General features: G+C 39.0%; 1 protein-coding gene across 10 annotated transcripts in view; it reads left to right on the forward strand.

Moving 5' to 3' along the window:
* The window catches only part of PPFIBP1 (PPFIB scaffold protein 1), a 176,669-nt gene that overhangs the window by 53,510 nt on the left and 110,639 nt on the right, over positions 1 to 12,520 (forward strand). For all 10 annotated transcript variants that reach the window (XM_078075806.1, XM_078075805.1, XM_078075804.1 and 7 more), the window contains one exon: positions 10,153 to 10,246. The gene's annotated coding sequence lies outside the window, so the exon portion shown is untranslated. The remainder of the gene's footprint in view (positions 1 to 10,152; positions 10,247 to 12,520) is intronic.

The following is a 12,520-nucleotide window of genomic DNA, read 5'->3' on the forward strand; positions in this document are numbered from 1 at the left end:
TATGGTTATGTAGTTTGAACAAGTAGAGGTGTCAGATTCACGAAGTGTATGCTCACTTGTGCTTACATTTTTGATGTTCTCATCCAGCTGTGGTTCCTGTAAACCACTTGTCCATTTCATGGGGGTCATTTTGGTTTTATTATAATGATAACATCATCCACCCATCCATTTATGTGGGTACATGTAAACTGTAATACTTTGCAGTCGTTGGAAGGACACAAGGAATGGAGGGTGCCTCATGGCAATGGAGCTCCCAGGCTGCCTTCAGAGACTTCTTTCGTGTGACTAGCTGCCATCTGGACTAAGAGAGGGTGTCATTGGCAATCCATTCATGAAATACTAGTAAAATTTGGTCTTCCTTTCTTCTTTAGAAATAGGAAGTCTGGTATTATCTACCACGTAATGGAAATAGTTGGCATGGCTGACCAACCACATCTTCTGGTCCAACTGCTGAGGGTGCCATGTTGGGCGCCAAGCATCACTCTGCTTTTGAACTCACTGCTCCTCGGTCTAGAAGCCTCTCCTCCCTATTCCCCACACATTTCTCCTCATCTTTTATTCCTATGTGTAGGTCTATATATTTTATATAGGGATAGAGTATAGATATTTTGAATTCTGTTGTTTTCACTTGAAAATGTATCAGACTATTTTGTTTCTCCATGGTCTTCAGTATGACAGTCTGGATGGTTTCCTAATTTTGTTGCTTTGACATGCCAGGATGAATTAAACCATTCACCATTCCTCTAACAGCGGATATTCAAATATTTCCATTTAGTTACTGTTATTTAGGATTCTGTCATGAACACCTTTTTGCATATTATTTGGCTTTAGGCACATTATTTCCTGCAGATAAATTCATTGGAAGAATTACTAACTCTTACTCTAATAAAGCTTAAATGCTTTCCTAAAAGATTCATATGAAATACAGTGCTGTTAACAATGGAAGACCAGCAATTTCACTACAACACTGAAACTGTGTTGTGGCTTTGGTTTGTTTTGGTGTATGTAAAATGGTACCTCAGGGCTGCTAAATATGCATTTTGTTACCATTGCAAAGAAAATTTTTCCCATGTTTTTATGTTTTTTTCTTCTGTGAGACTGAGTTTGGATTTGTTTTTCTTAAAAGTGTAAAAACTTTGGGGCACCTGGGTGGAGGCAGTTGGTTGAGTGTCTGATACTTGATTTCTCCTCTGGTCATGGTGTTGGGGTTGTGGGATTGAGCCCTGCTTGGGGTTCTGTGCTCAGCAGGGAGTCTGCTTGACATTTTCTTTCTTTCTCCCTCTGCCCCTCCCTCTGTGGGTATGCATGCGTACTCTCAAATCCTTTAAAAAAAAAAAAAGTTTAAACACTTAAGTTTGTGTTTTACATAGTACATAATAATCATTTCCTTTATCCAATATGGAGTTTCTGTTCTTTATTTTTTATTTTTTTAAAAACTGTATTTATTTATTTTATTTTATTTTATTATGTTATGTTATATTAATCACCATACATTACATCATTAGTTTTTGATGTAGTGTTCCATGATTCATTGTTTGCGTATAACACCCAGTGGTCCATTCAATACATGCCCTCCTTAATACCCATCACCAGGCTAACCCATCCCCCCACCCTTCTCCCCTCTAGAACCCTCAGTTTGTTTCTCAGAGTCCCTAGTCTCTCATGGTTCATCTAAATATTTATTTATTTAACAGAGAGAGACACAGCGAGAGAGAGAACACAAGCAGGGGGAGTGGGAGAGGGAGAAGCAGGCTTCCCGAGGAGCAGGGAGCCCAATGCGGGACTCAATCGCAGGACCCTTGGATCATGACCTGAGCCGAAGGCAGATGCTTAACGACTGAGCCACCCAGGCACCCCTGTTAACTTCTTTAATAAAAAGATGGCTATAATATTATTTTGCCCATTTGTTGGATGGGAAACTTAGGTTAAGTAACTTGATCATATAGCCAAAAATTTATGGACTTGTAATATTAAAACTCAGGCTTATCTGTCCCATATTCTATACTCTTAGTCTTCATGCTCTGCTCCCTTTGGCAAAATAATCTTTATTGTAAAATTATAAAATACAGATAAGCAAAAAGGAATATAAAACCACATTCATCTGAAATTCTGCCATACAGAGAATACCACTGTGAGCATGTTGGAGTATAATCGCATATCTAGAGGAGGGCAGGAGACCCTGACACAGACCCTGGGAGTGAGAGAGGGGTAAATGTGTATATACCTCTTCCTTCATCCCTGTCTAATTAAAGATGTGGACTGGTAGACTGCTGTCGGCTCAGTGATGAAGAAGAAAGTGTTCAAAACCAGAGACTTTTTACCTTATGTATATATTTACAAAAGGGATCAATTAATAGGTCATGAATGTTCTTCTGTGTTATTAACCATTGGTACTCACCTCGGCAACCTTGGCCTGCTTAATCTGTCTAAGGGATAGACCTCAGTGACACTATTGTTAGACATTTAGGTAGTTAGTCTTGTAAATAACGTTGTGAAAGTTATATATATATATCATTTACTTATTTGTCCAATTATTTACTTTAGCTTAATTAATGTGGAATGCCGGGTCAAAGCTATTAGATTTTTAGGGCTTTTGATGATCATTGCCAGTGCCATTCTACCCTTGAAGAAAGCATCTTCCCATTTGGCCCTGTTAAAATAAGAAAGAGGGGCAAGGAGGAGAGAGGGAGAGAGGGAATTTTTTTTTTATAATTTCTTATAATTCACCAGCATAATTCTTAGGAAGTCAGTCAGTCAGCCTACATGTATTTCTTTCTAAAACACACATGATGCAGAGATCAGGGTCCTAGTCTGACAGTGAAAATAAATTTATTCTATGTGGGACAGTTTAAGGGAAAGAGTCCTTGCTGTTCTGCTGGGTCAGCAATGACAGAGTTCATAATAAGCCAACCCACTTTCCAGAGCTGTGATGAGCTCTGTGGGGTATGTTGGTTCACAGAGTTCAATTGCCATGATAAAGTGTTACATGCCAATGGACTAAAGTCATTGTTTGTATTCAAACAATTACTACACAAATTTCACATTAGTTCAGAATGCTCTTTCAGAATGCTTGTGGGATCAGAGTGGTTTGGCTTCATATTTTTTGAGTGATATTTGCAGTAACACATTAGCTAATGATATAGGTGGAAGGACTTGGTTCTACAAGATTTCTTGGGTATGAAAGCCAAGATTTTAGGGCTGGTGTAATTGTTTCTCCTACACTTTCAATAGGGATAGAACATATTTCAGAACAATTATAGAATAGTTTTCCTTCTGAGAACATAAACGACTGTAGTCAGCAATCTCCAATTTCTACAAAACTATGCCTGTGCTCCAAGAAATGTGTAAATAACGGGAATGTCTAAAGTTCTTGCCCAAAATTTAATTGAAATCAACTGTTTACAACATATTCTTAGGTAAATTTTACATTGTAGCTCATAATATTTGTTATATAAAGTTTGAATACATTGTTCTATAAAATTTTCACGATAGCCCATGAAGTATTTGCCACAAAGGAAATTGGTGTGTTAGGAAACTGAGCCATGTTCATTCCCTCCCCCCACCCTACTGTCTCATGTCACACACAACTGTGCATGTTTATTTTTATATAAAACTTTACAGCAAGCCTTAATCATTTTAATTAATTCAGTCAAAACTTTGAAAGAATAACAACTTTTAAATCCCAAAATTGCTTAGAATCTTTGAATTAGAATCTTTCTCTGGGAAATAAAAAAAATGATTTGCCCGCATTGGCAAAGAAAGCTGTGCATGAAAATGTTAAAGTTAAAAAGAAAAAGAAAAAAACAAGCCATTACTAAACACTACAAATATGATTGTGAAGCAACATTGTTAATTTAAAGCCATGTGGGCTTTATTTGATGTAATATGTCAGTAGACATTGCAAATACTAAGATTTTGGGCTTGAGGGAAATTTGACTACATTGAATTTGATTTTGGCTTAGAAAATGGGTTCACCGAGGACTTTGGGACATCAGAGATTATAAGATTATCCTTTCAGCTAGTATTTACCTCATGGTGCTTGGTATTATGAGAACACTGTATGCTGTGCACTGAACCCTTTTAAAGCATAAGAGATGAATTCCAAGCCATTTGTCCAACCTCAGATTTGCAAATGTACTATAACATGTAATTTCTTCAACTCTCTAATGTCTGTTTTTTTGGCTAAGAGCCTTCACTGTCTTGTACTGCTTAACTTGATCTTTACTTCTATCATTAGCCCTAGCCGTGAGCTTTTTTCTGACCATCCCAGAAAGAAATAAGTTTTAAGTCTGTTCATATGAGTTACTGGATAGGCAGAACACGAAGCCGTGTTGGAAGACCAATGTTTGTGGTTGGCTGGGCCCCACGTAACTCACCAGACAGCCCACACTTATAATTTAAATTGCTTCTCAGCTCAACTAGCACTACTTGTCAGGGACCTTGAACCTAAAATTTGAAAATGCCAAGGATCTGTTTGAAAGAATCCATTCTTCGATAACAAAGTCTTATTGAGGAGGCAAAACATACTTCTGGAATATTTGAACAGTGGTAATCAATATGTGATTAAATGCCCAAATGAATGAATAAGTTGAAACACTAAATCTTGTTGGCAATGAGAGAAGGGGAAGACTCCGTAGGGACATAACACAAAAGGTTTAATTATTTGAGCAAGACCTGAGAACTGGATACAAATATGGTTTTGAGCATGGTTAGGCATCAACCTAACTTACTTGATCGTAACTCCTACACGCTCTGTTTATAGTCTGAGGGAGCCAGGATTTTGGACTCAGGCCTATCTGGCCCTGAAGTGTGTGATGTAAACCTTTATCCCATATGGTTACCCCTCCAACTTTATAAACTCAACACTCTGTCAGCTTCCCCCTTCCTTCAAGGTCCAACTCAGTGATGGCCTCTCTCTAACGTCTTTTTAGATCCTGTAATCTATGTCCTGTAGCACTTTCACATCTTTAATTATACAACTTTATTTAGTCTTTTGTGTACCTCTTTCCCCTGAGGGATTGTGAGGATCCAGTCCTCACAGGAAGTACAAATTATATCCCAAAGTATTGAGCGCAGAAATTTGGCCTGTACACTGGATGTGGTGTTGGGAGTAGAAGAGAAAATGGAGTAAAGAATGAGTGTGGTTCAGAAGCAGGAGTAGAGGTGATGTGTGAAGGAGAAACAGACTGTCCTTGTTACATGAAAGACCAAAAATAGAAGGAGGTAAGATTGGAAAAGTAGATAAGGGATAAGATGAGGAAGGCGTTAAATGTCAAAGTCAAGGATTTGGACTTGACTCTGCAGACATTATAAGCCAATGAAAGACTAGCTTGACTGAAAAGAAGGTTAAGACCATCTCTATCTAAATGGGAAGTTGGTGATGAGTAACTTAGCAGTATATTTTCCCCTTATTTTATTTGGATTGTATAAACCTGCCTTTCAGTCCAAAAGAGTACTGGGTCACATTTAGGTGACACATTTCCTCCAGACATCCGGGAGAACTTCAGGAAGTGGTGGGGATGATTCAGCAGGGGACATCTTCCTGAACCATGCAGCGATTGGTATTTGGATAGAGTTATTCTTGCCAGGCTGTGAAGAAGTCTTTCCATAATTTATGTGGATGCTCACTCAGCCTTTTCCCAGATGGAAACCAGGCAGAGGATAAGACTAGATGGGAACAAATTTGGAAGATTTGGGGTCCCTGATAAGTCTTTTTCCTGAAGGCTTTCTGAGGGTCCTGAAGTGGCCTTCACTTACCAAGGGGAAAGATAAGCATTGGTTAGTTAGTTTGGTTCTTTGATTACTTTGGTAAAAAATAGTATTGTGGACTTTTATGTTCCTCATACTCCAGAGTGAGCTCTAATTTTAGAATCAGAAGAATCTTGCAAGTCTATGGAAGTCCATTTATATTCTTATTTTAGGTACTTTGTCTTAAACTGTGCAGAGGTATACTTTACTACCTCTACTTAACATTTCTAACCTACAAACCTTTTGAGATTTCTTTTTATCATCTGTAACTTTTATAAAATTAAAAGTATTATTAGGATAGCATGGAGATTAATAATGCCAGCTCTGCACCCAGATTTCCTGAGTTCTGATCCTGATTTTTCCACTTAATAGCAGTGTGACCTTGGGCAATTATTTAACTACTCTGCCTCCATTTCTTCATCTGTAATATGGGGATAATTATTTACTTTCCATACTGCATTTTTGCCAGAATTAAATGAATGCATTATTCATTTATTAAAAGTAGAACTGTTAGAATAGTTCCTGGTACATAAGTTCCCAATAAATATTATCTATTGTATTATAAATGAGAAAATTAAAGCAGCTACAGGTTAAGTGACTTAGGAAGTTATCCAACAAGATGACTAAACCAGGATTAGTGTTTATTTCAACATTTAGTCAACTGTGAGTGTATTTAACTGGTCAGCTGTGCTATACTGACGTAGAGACCAGAGATCAGGAGACTTTTTCTTAAAGGGACAAATCAGTTAATAAATATTTTATACTTTGCAGGACTTAGAGTCTCTTCTGCAGCTACTCAGCTCTCATTATGTCCTGTAGAAGCAGCTATAGACAATATATAAATGAATAGGTATGGCTGTGTACCAATAAAACTTTATTTACAAAAACAGGTTGCTGTTTTTTGCAGACCTCTGCTTCAGATACTTCAGTCATACCTGAATAGAGACTTTGGATTCCATTTAGTTTTTTTTTTTTTTAAGATTTTTTTATTCGTTTGAGAGAGAGCGAGAACGCGTGTGCACTCACGAGTGCCCCAGAGCATGAGTGGGGGGAGGGGCGGGGGTGAGGGAGAAGCAGACTCCCTGCTGAGCAGAGAGCTGAACGTGGGGCTTGATCCCGGGACCCCAGGAACATGACCTGAGCCGAAGGCAGACACCCAGACGCCCAACCGACTGAGCCACCCAGGTGCCCCTGGATTCCATTTAGTTTTTAAAGTATGAAATAGGTATTATTATAATAAACAATACTTTCACCTCCAAATGATTATGTCTAACATGTTATTCTCACTTATGATGGTCATGCTTTAGAAGATCAAAGGGATTTAGAGAATAAGCAATAGTAGTAAATATGTTTTCCCATCTCAAAGGGATATACAGCAGTCACGTAATGGTTTGGAGGATTATTCTCAGAATTTGAAATCTGATTTGGGCAAGATGCTAAGGGTTGTTTTATTAAATGAACACAAATAGGGGCGCCTGGGTGGGTCAGTCGGTTAAGCGTCTGCCTTTGGCTCAGGTCATGATCTCAGGGTCCTGGGATCGAGTCCCACATCGGGTTCCTTGCCCAGTGGGGAGTCTGCTTCTCCTGCTCCCTCTGCTGTTTCCTCTGCTTGTGCTCTCTGGCTCTCTCTTTCTGTCAAATAAATAAAATAAAATAAAAATAAAATAAAATAAAACATAAATACAGACTTTTTTGTTGTTGTAGTTAATTTTTGTGTAGGAAAAATGTGTGAGTCAAGTAACAGGCTATTTGTAATTATCCTTGTCATTACACAACAGGTTTTTCTGCTAGGAATGTTGTTTGCATGGGTTTGGATTTTTTGTGGCTTACTTTTCAGTTTAATAAAGTGTTCTTTTTAAATTAAACTTGTCAGTGAACCTTTTTGTGAGTGGCTGTGTTGGTTAGTTCATATTTATACCTTACGTCTGTTTCTGAGGAAATGACTAAAGTCTCTTGCATTCGATCAAAACTGTATAACAAAGGACATCTTTGACTTACTTAAACAAGGCTCATGATGGAAACTCAAAAAATCTAATGGTTCATGTTTATAAATGTTTTTATGTATTCAGTCTTGGTTGGTCCAAATAATCAGAGCTCTGTGCTAAGGGAGGGATTGAAAATACTCAGTGTTTCTCAATTGAATGGATTCCTCTGGAGCAAGTTCAGGCAACACTTTCTTACAAGTCTTTAACCTTTTTTATGTTTAGAATTGGGTTTTATAGAATATAGGTATATATTTTTTCTTCTCTTTAAACCATTCCACGGATTTTCTCCATCCTCATTTGTATCCTATAGGCCCTGACCTGTGTGACATCTAAACCTTGCACATGTAATTTCTAGCAAGGAGGCTGATGGGGATTGGAAAGGGGCCCCAGGGATGTAACTGACTCACAGAAACGTGCTGTGTCTTGCTCCCTGTGGAGGTCCCTGTTTCCCCACCTCTGGAATATCCTCAGGCTCTCCACATCTTAGTCTTGTCCCCTCACTGTTGGTCCCTTCCTCCTGGCAATGTTGGCATCCTTCCTTCTGCTCTTTGCTCCAGGGCAAGAGATGAAGGCACAGGCTAGGCTCCCGGCTACTCAGACCCAAGTTGACCTGTGCTCTGGGACCCTGGCTAGAATTCACATTCCCCCACAAAGGCCCTGCTAGAAATGGTGGTTGGATTTTGCTGTGATTATTGTTCTAGATCAGTTATGTTACAAACTTATTGGAGTTTTCTGTGCTGTTAATGTAATCGTTAATTTCAACCCTTTTATGAGCGCTCAAGGAAACCATTTCTCCAACCAAATCTAGGATCTAAGTCTAAGACAAGAGTGAAATTGCTGTGCTGGCTGTCCCACATCACTCCTCCTGCCTCAGTTCTCAGAAGCACCTATGGAGTAGGGTTCCTACACACTCACTTGGAAAACTGTTGATGAACAGAACTCTTTATTTTTGGAGCACACACTAGTCTTAAAATTGGGCTTGCCTATGTATACCATTAATTGCTTAAAGTTCACCTGGATTGGTGTGTCTGTATGGGTTATATATGAATCCAGCTTTAGGGGCAACCAGATGGAGAGATGCTTACCTGAGTTGAGAGATTTAAGACAGCCTCTATCGCCCATTCATGCCTGAAATTCCATTGTCAGTAATGCATTTTATTTCTGTGTTAAGCACCTGCTTCTTTTGAAGCTCTTTTTCAAAGGAAAATGTCCTTGGGAAAGATATCCATTAAGCCATTTGAACCTTAGCGCTGATCCTATTGCTTCCCTACTTAATTAAACATCTGGGGTCACTGACTCCTCAAAAGGGTAGATAGAGAAGGAAGGAGCCACACTGCTACTTCATAATTTTGTCTGGGACTGGCTCTGACTATATACACATTTGATAAACCCCTATGAGGCAGCATCTCTAGTATTTAACTTGAAGGTACTTTGCTTTCTTATTTAGATGGAGGTAGTTATGAGGTATTTGAATAATGAGCACCTCAAAAGGAACTTCTATTCCTAAATATTCCTTTCTACCAAAATACATTTTATTACTGTAATGCGGAGGATATACATGCCCATACATATAGTACTGGGATTTTTTTTTTCTTTCCTGAGTATATGTTATTTACAAGAGGTAAGGAAATCAATCAAGTCTAGTTGTAAGTCTAGAACATGGGGTGTATATATTTCTACCATATTGTCTGCATATTCTTTTATTGATTGATTTCCCCTTTTTTTGATTAATTGATTTCCTTTTTTTTTTACCTTAATAACTAAATATTGTAAAATTGTGGTTTGTTTATTTACTCAACAAACATTCATAGAGTGCCTAACAAGGGGCAGGTACTTTGCGCTAGAAAAAGGAATGATGGTGGTTTTCTCCTGAAACTCAGGCTTCAAAGAATATTTGAGGTTGTCTAGCAACTGGGAACTAAGGAAGAAATAGAAGAAGGGAGTGCTGGGGGGAGAGGGGAGGAGAAGAAGGGGGGAAGAAGGAAAGAAGGATAATTAGAAGAAAGTTAAATCTGTTAGTTCTTAACACATTTTTTCTTTTTTTAATTTTTTAATTTCTTTTTAATTTTTAAAGATTTTATTCATTTGAGAGAGAAGAGGGAGAGAGAGAGAGCACAAGCAGGGGGAGCGTCAGGCAGAGGGAGAGGAAGAAGCAGACCCCCCCAGCTGAGCAGGGAGCCGGACATGGGGCTCAATCCCAGAACCCCAGGATCATGACCTGAGCCGAAGGCAGATGCTTAACCGACTGAGCCACCCAGGCGCCCCACATTCTCTTGTTTTTAATTACACATGTTACCTAGTTTGATGCTCTTTGTTGCTTATAGAATAATTTATCATCTATAGGCTTTATTTTTTTTCCTGGTGTGCTCTAATTTGAAATTAGTTTTAATTAATCTTTTTTATATTTGTTTCTTTTCAGTATAAAAGAATTTTATGGACCAGTTGGCTAATAAGTACGTGGAAGTTTTGAAGAGCTGAAGAAAAAAATCAGTATTAGACTTGCTTTTTAAAATGTGAGTAAACTCTCTCTTCTCCATGGTTTCTTTTTTTTTTTTTTAAAGATTTTATTTATTTATTTGAGAGAGAGAATGAGATAGAGAGAGCATGAGAGGGGGCAGGGTCAGAGGGAGAAGCAGGCTCCCTGTTCAGCAGGGAGCCCGATGCGGGACTCGATCCCGGGACTCCAGGATCATGACCTGAGCCGAAGGCAGTCGCTTAACCAACTGAGCCACCCAGGCGCCCTCCATGATTTATTTCTGATATCTTTAAAGCCTGCAGTTACCTTTCTGTATATTCAGTGTGTAAATTTTTCCCCAGTAGTAAAGTTCCTTGACTATGTCGGTCAGCTCATTAAGTCTATGAGAATTGATGACCCACCCCCCTCTTGAAAAGTTTTTTAATTCTCGAAGTACTATGACTAACATAAGTGACTGTAGAATTTAGACGTGTTGTGGCAGTCAGTGGAGCAAATCTATTTGGCATCGAGAAGAAAAACACAGACCAGGTAGCACATGAAAAGCACCACCCTCTTCTCAAATCCTTTATTTGTCCCTCAGACCATTTCAGTGCCACATCGAAGTCAATGAGAATTGGGTCAACTTGTTAATGACCCTAGAGGCTTAGAAAAATGAGATGTTTTCACATAAGCTTATTTACTCTTATTCAGTAATAATAATAGCACTTAACTTTTTATTGAGCATCTGCTAAGTGACAAGTACTTGACTCCTTCAATTTACTCAACAAATACTTTTTTCTGAATGTCTGCAACGTGCCAGGCACGGCTCTGACACCTTGTATTATTGTCATGGCAACCTTGCAAGGTAGGAGTTAAGATTTTAGGGATCTACTTGAGGATCCTGAGGTTCAGAGAAAGGTAGGGAGTATGCTGACGGTCACACAACTGGTAAGTGGCAAAACCTAGAGTGTGACCACGGCGCCAACTTTTTCTCGTTGGCCATATCCTAAGTGGTGTTTAAAGTGCTCTTCCTGGCCCTGCTTTTGGTAGGAGACTGGAACCTTCTGGGTTGTATCCTTAATAGGAATATGATCCTAATCCTTCTAAACCTTGGCCGTAGTCACAACAAGGAAGGAAACTAGAGAAACATCCTCCCACATTTGAGAGGTAGCTTTGGTGCTTGGCTGGGGAGTTAAGAGATACAATGTCCAGTCCCAGCCCTTCCATGGATTTCCTGTGTGTCCTTGAGATAATTTAACGTACGTGAGAAACAATTACTTTTATTTATGCCAACTGAGGAGAGCAGACCAGAAGTTCTCTGAGGTCTCTTTCAGTCAGCTTTTTATGGAAAAATGGAGGAAAGTGCACAAATCATAAGTGGATGGCTTGATGGAATAATTGTCACAAAGTGGACACACCTTTGTAACAGCACCCAGATTAATGGAAAATTGCCAGCACCCCAGAACCCGCCTCCTCTAATGCCCCTGGGAATAACCGATTGATTAGTTTTGCCTGTTTAAAAAATTCATGTGAATAGAATCATATACTATATATTCTTTTGTGTCTGGCTGATTTTTCTATTATATTTGTGAAATTTATCTACAATATTTATAGTATTTTTTTTCCACTCTCCTTGCAGTCTCAGTATTCAGTTATATATCTGTTTTACAGTTGCTGGACATTTTGGTAGTTATCCTGTTTGGATGAATAACAACGCTTCAGTGAATATTTTTGTGCCTATCTTCCGGTGATGATTGTATTTTGTTTGTTCAGGGACTACTCAGTAATTTAGATTCTGCAGATCTGGGGAGGGATGTTGGATGAAATAACTGTCTTTGAAGGCAGACACGTTGATTTTAGGTAGCTAGGTGATTTGTTTGCCTCAGCCTGACCGTCTGAGCATGCTAGTCAGGAACAGATGAAGATGTTTTCGCAGATTGCTCTTGAGGGTGTGGCCAGGTGGAATCTTCTCTGCTGTGTGTGGTGTGGGAGGCTTGCTCCCCTCAGAGCAAGGGCTCTGGTTGGATACAGGACGGGGTTACAGAGAGGAAGAGAAACTAGATCCAAAAGAGATAGATGTCTGGGCTACCCTAGAAATCATTAGGATATCTCGTCAGCCAGATCAAGAGCTTGGAAAACTGACAACCCTGGGGAAGAATCTCTGCCGTGAGACATAGAGAGTTTGCGGAGATGAATAAAGAAATAAATATTGATCCAGGCAGGCAGGCTGAATCTCAGAAGGAGCTCTCAAAGCATTTTCTGAACAAATTTACTCTGATTTTGTCAAATTTCTTTTTAAGTCTAATTTTCTTTTAAGGAAGCTTGGAAAAAC

The sequence above is a fragment of the Halichoerus grypus genome, chromosome 6 (genome assembly GCF_964656455.1).
Source record: "Halichoerus grypus chromosome 6, mHalGry1.hap1.1, whole genome shotgun sequence".
NCBI lineage: Eukaryota > Metazoa > Chordata > Mammalia > Carnivora > Phocidae > Halichoerus > Halichoerus grypus.